Source organism: Rana temporaria, chromosome 9, assembly GCF_905171775.1.
Source record: "Rana temporaria chromosome 9, aRanTem1.1, whole genome shotgun sequence".
NCBI classification, from domain to species: Eukaryota; Metazoa; Chordata; class Amphibia; order Anura; family Ranidae; genus Rana; species Rana temporaria.
Genome location: NC_053497.1, coordinates 50256824 through 50263057, shown reverse-complemented (window position 1 = coordinate 50263057; position 6234 = coordinate 50256824).

Sequence of the window (6234 nt, the reverse complement as noted above, 5' to 3'; positions counted from 1 at the left end):
GCCCTTGTTTACAAAAAGTAGTGGGGCTTGGAGAGGTGGAGTCATTGCCATAGAAACATTTGTAAAGCGAAGGAGTTAGTAAGATGACCAGACCCATGTGGGGGCGCCGGAAATATTTCTGCACCCAGGCATCTGTAACCACAGGATCGGCCCTGCTTATACCTTCACCTTGGAAACAGCATCTGTGCCATTTCTGCTGCATCACTACAACTCTACACTGCCTGCTGATTTGTTAGGGCTGCTAACAAGTGCACCAGTGACTCTTAAAGGGCACCGATGATAGCCTGCAGAAAAACCATCTAAAGAACTGCCCCCCCCCCCCCCGCGTTATATATCCCCACATGACCCTCACAAGGAAGTCAAGGCAAAGAACAAGGGAGCTATTTTACCCAGTGGCTTCTACGGGGGTCGCACTACAGTAATAAAAAGAGAGTTGCAGGAAAATTGAAAAAGAAACATACATACTCACCTAGGTCGATGCAGAATTGATCCTAAACTGAATCTGTCCCCAACTGGCTCTACACTGAGAACTGAACAATCAAAGACTGCTGACCGCTCGGTTCTCGGTCTTTAGAGAGCAGAAAGCTAGTGACTGTCATTCACTGGCTCTCTGCTCTGCCCCTCCAGCACTCACTGGAGCTTTGGGCTATGCAGGCACAGGAATGGCTGGCTCAGGCACTCAGCAGGGTGCTGAGAGGCTGAGTCAGGAAAAAGTGTAGGAACTAGTGCAGTACCCTGTATTTAAGAACATGTGAATCAAAAATAATAAATTATTATTGCACAAGTGTATCTGTACACCAATTAGCTATGAGTAAGCATCGGTTATCGATGTGAAACGCGTCAGCTCTTTTACCCCACTGCTTGCAGTTTTTTTTGGTGTTATAGTTTTCGTTTTACTGGAATAAAAGGCACCATTTTTTACACTTTATTGGAGTGCGGCTGTCCATCATCTCCTCCCTCTCATTTACACAAGTGTATCTGTACACCAATTAATGTTCAAAGGATAAAGCTGCCATTCCTTGTAGTGTCCAACATACATAAATAGTGATAATCGCAATATAATCGCAATATATGGAAAGGCGCTAAATATTAGTAAGTAGAATATTAGTCAAACACTGGCCTACATGCAATCTCCATCACTCCAACAGGTGATCGATTGGCTCGTACATATGGAAAGCAATAAAACTCCTCGTGTAGTATAAAGCAACTATCTTGTTAAAAACAATGTAGTAACTTACAGTTAAAAATCTGCCATCCAGCAAAATTTTAGACCATGGGGTCACACATGGGCTGAATGCTGACAAAATCTGAACTTCGGGTCTCGGCCGTGACTGGTAGTGATGTCACCCGGCTCCTCCCGACACGTTGCGTCACTGACATGTGACTTTATAAAGGGCTGAGAGGCTGAGTCAGCTGCCAGTCCAGGCACCTGGGTACATCCCGACATTAAATTTGTGATCTCTCCAGAGTCTGGACCGGCTGACATCAGGCTTTAGCCCGCTGTTGGCTGAATACACCAGGTTCAGGATTTAGCCCGCTGTTGAAAGAACTAAGTGTCCTCCTGGGGCCCACAGGAGAAGTAAGACCAAAAGAATTTTAGCCATACTTCTCATTTAAAATAAATTTAAATTCTGCTAATAAGTATCCTTAAAAACTGAAACTTATGTAAAAGGACACTGTTTAACCCATCCAATTCCCTTAAATTGTTTCATCCATATAATACCCTATATGTTATTGAAGAATATATGATGCATGGCGTAGAAGCTGTCATAAGACATCATAAATATCCTTCATCTGACATTGTTATATTATATATCATGAATGTACACACCAGCCTGCTGATAAACCACATTGAATGTAAAGATTTTGCCTTGCAGTATATAAGAATTTACTTTTTTCTTTTTTTTTCCTGCTCTGCAATCTCTAACATATATTGCCTTATCAACTATTTAAATAGTTTGTCATGCAATGAATTTCAAATAAAGGGCTGCAAATTGCAAATCTTGAACAGTTTGGTATCTAAAAGTCATGCCATTTAAAATTCCAAGAATGTGAAATAAGTGGTACAGTACGTATGCACATTATAGTAGATATTGAAGTTTCATTCATCCTACATATAGGGATGGAATTTTAATAAAAATTATGTGCATTACTAAAAGCAGCTCAGTTAAAAAGGACATGCTACTCTAGCTGCATTATATGTAGACACTCATTTTGATTAAAAGGAGACGTATGGGGTGTTTAAAAAAACAAAACACATCCATACTTACCTCTTTGCTGCAGCGTCGGTGTGACGCTGCAGCTATGCCACGTTGGCTCTAAGCCCGAGAACTGAGTGATCACATGACGGCTGATCACTCAGTTCTCAGTCTGCTCAGAGTGGAGAGCAATACTGTCTCTTACCACTCTCCCGTCTGAACCTCCGGTGCTAATTGGAGCAACGGGCTGGAGAGGAGGTGGGTGCAGCTGGCTATAACTCTTAAAGGGGTTGTAAAGGGGAAAAAAATGTTTTCATAATAAGCATCCTTTACCTGCAGACATACCTCTTTTCACTTCCTCATTGTTCGTTTTTGCTCAGAAGTTGCTCTATTCCTTCTCTGTTCTGTTCACTTCCTGCTGGTCTGATTTTACTGACCACCGTGAAGGGAGGCTTTACTGCGGTGGTCAGTGACGTGCTCACCCCCTCCTGAGAACTACATCTGTGTGGCAGGACGCTCTCTACGTGTTAGAGACTTCAAGGAGATGTGAATTACTGGGCGTGCCGCAATTCATACTGGGAAATTTAGTTCTTACATGAACGAACGATGCAAACCAGGAAGTGAATGAGAGAACAGAAACTAGAATGCCGGAGGTGATATAGATGAAGGAATTGAATAGGTATTTACTTGTTTTTTTAAACAGAATCATTACACTATTCTGTCTGTCTACCTTGCAGACATTAATTTTAGGCAAAAACATTTTTTCCTTTACAACTCCTTTAACCTTCGCTCTGAAGGCTGACCTGGCCTCCAAGTTCTGGAGCAACTAGCCACATCAGCTGATAACAGGCAATAGCCCAATATTAGCTGAATCTGCATGCAGTTCCAAGATAGATGCACACCAATCTGCCAGCAACTCTGCTGGCACACCAATCTGCTATCTCAATCAACCCCAAAATGTGATTTTTGGTTCTTTTGATGCTCCTATTTTAAGAGGCTTCTTTACCTTCACTGTCATTAGATATATATTTTTTTTTAACCACTTACACCAGGGGTCTCAAAGTACCGGCCCGCGGGCCATTTGCGGCCCGCGGACTGGTTTTTAATGGCCCGCAGGCAGGGCGGGTGCCGCGGAAGTGTAGATCGAGGTGCATGAAGAGTAGCACAGGAAGCGTCTGTCATAAGTTCACTAGTCTCTCATGTCACACTGCTACTCCCCGGCGGCCCCTCCTCTCTTCTCGTCCATCCCCGTTTGCTTGTGACATCATCTGATCTGGCCCAACGTGCAGGGAGCACCGTCAGGATAAGCACTGATGTGGCATGGATAAGCACTTATGTGGCAAGGATGAGCGCTGATGTGGCATGGATGAGGCACAGACGAAGTATGGATGAGCACGGATGTGGCACGGATGAGGCAAAGATTAGGCACGGATGATGCACGGATGGGCATGGATGAGGCATTTATTTTTTTATGTTAAAGGTGAACTCATCCTTTACAGACTCTGTTGAGAAATAGAGAAAATACTATATTAATGTACCCAATAACAACATCGGGTTCACATTACAGTTTGTCTCTTAAAAGATCATCTCTTTTCAGCTGTCAGTTTGTAAAAAAAATGTACTTGTAATGTACAGTAGTGATGGTCATGTCCATCTAGTGGCCATCGTGCACACTGCTTAGCTCAATATTATCACACTAGAGGATATGTACGAGAAACATAACCTTCAAAGGGACCCCAAGGTTTCAAATGCTTAGTGTCCACCACATAGTTTAATCTGGCACTGTGGAAGCCATGGAGTCTAGGTTTACATCTATGTGGTTGCAGGTGATGTGGCTTTCAGGCTTGTTTTTCAGTACTTCTTAACCACTTCAGCCCCGGACTATTTTGTTACTAAATGACCGGGTCACTTTTTGCTATTTGACACTACGTCGCTTTAACTGACAATTGGGCGGTCGTGCAACGTGGTTTCCAAACAAAATGTACGTCCTTTTGTTCCCACAAATAGAGCTTTCTTTTGGTGGTATTTGCTCACCTCTGCGGTTTTTATTGTTTGCGCTATAATCAAAAATAGAGCGACAATTTTGAAAAAAATTCTATATTTTTTACTTTTTGCTATAATAAATATCCCCCAAAAATATATTTTAAAAAATATATTTTTTTCCTCGGTTTATGCCGATACATATTCTTCTACATATTTTTGTTAAAAAAATCGCAATGTTACACACAACATCTCCCCATTTTAGAGCTCTGTGACCCGACCGTGGGACACTGAGTACGATCGGGTCCGCATGTCCCACGGGCACGGTCACGGAGCTCGCGGCAGGGTCAATTTAAAGGGGACGTACCTGTACGCCCTTTTGCCTGTCCGTGCCATTTTGCCGACGTATATCAGTGTGCGCTGGTCGGCAAGTGGTTAAACGCTATTTTGATTAATTTTTGCATGCAGTTTTCATGCATTTTGCATTTTTTTTGCTCTTTAAATACACTGTATATTACTGGTTGCGAAGGAGCAGGCTGAGATGTCGGCCACTGCATCCTCAACAACCGATGAGTCATCAGCTGTCTGCAGTGTTCCTCACTGACAGCTGAATGTAAAAAAAAGAATTGCTGGCAAAAAAATGTGTTTAAAAAAAAAAGGCATGGGGTCCTCCCAAATCCATTCCATACCTGTTCTGGTATGGATTTTGGGCGGACCCCACGCCTTTTTTTTTTTTTATGTGAGGTTCCCTTCCAAGTCCATATCAGACCCAACATGGGGGACTCCAGTCGGTTTTTTTGCAGATTTTTTCCCTGCTTAGTAGTTCGGTCGCAACTAGGGGGCAGCTTGATCGTCATCCCACCATCACTTACCCCATCTAGGTTGCCGGCAGCACTTCCTCCTCATCGGCTTCCCCCTGTGTCTCCTCCTCCTCGGCTTCACAGCAGCTTCCCCTGTGTCTTCTGCTCCACCTCGGCGACCAATATAATTGCTTCTCCTCTCAGCCAATCAGGTCTCAGGACCTGCTTCCTGATTAGCCAGAAGGAGAATCATGAAGACAATTGCAAATATTAATTTGCAATTGTCACACAACTGGGTGGGCTCATGGAGCAGTGCTCTGTGCCCCAAGCCCACCCTTTTTTAAGCCAATTAGAGCCGCTGGCTATAATCATGTGCTTCTAAAAAAAAAAAATACATTGGAATCAATGTGTCCGGGGCCCTGCATGTAGATTAGGGGCCGGACACATGAATTAGGGGGGCAGCGCCCCTGTGCCCCTTATGAATGGGCCAACACTGTAGCTGTATAATATCAGGCTGCTTCTGTACTATAAACCAGAGGTTCTGGATATGCAGCTGGTTTTAAAGGAGCATACTGTATAGGAATGGTTTACATTGCTCTGCCCGCTATCCTAAAATGAGGAATAAGCCCCACTATTTTTTGAATTTGTGATAAAAGTGAGACATGTAAATACCTTCAGTTTTAAGAGGCCCCATTGCATTTCTCTGTAATTTAACGAGAAGCAAGCCATAGATAATGAAAATCTTTTGCAGGAAAGAAAACCGCTCACTTCCCCCATCAACATTTAGTGCTCATGGGGGGAATCCTTCCCACAGTGCTATTGTGTTGTACCGGCAGGGAGCCTTCAATGCCAGCACAAAATAATGCTGATAAATATAGTTATTCCAACAGGAATTGCATGCAAGAAATTTGACAGGCTGGTTATACTGAAGGTGATCGACGGATCAACTTCAGTATAACCAGCTTGCCCATAGATCAGGGGTGTCAAACTCAATTTCATAGTGGGCCGCATCGGCATTATGATTGCCCTCGAGACCATCAGAAGTTGAGTCCCCCACTCTCCTTTACATCACAGTGCACCCCCTTTCCTTATGCTCATGCTGGGAAGAAGCTGGATGCATTGCTTGAAAGCAGAAAGTAAGGGTCAGGAGTAGGACCAGAGGTGGGCTGGAGCTCTCCTGCAGCTGCAGGAGAGGTTCAAGGGCCACATGAAATGGCCTGGAGGGCCGGATTCGGCCCGCGGGCCTTGTGTTTGAC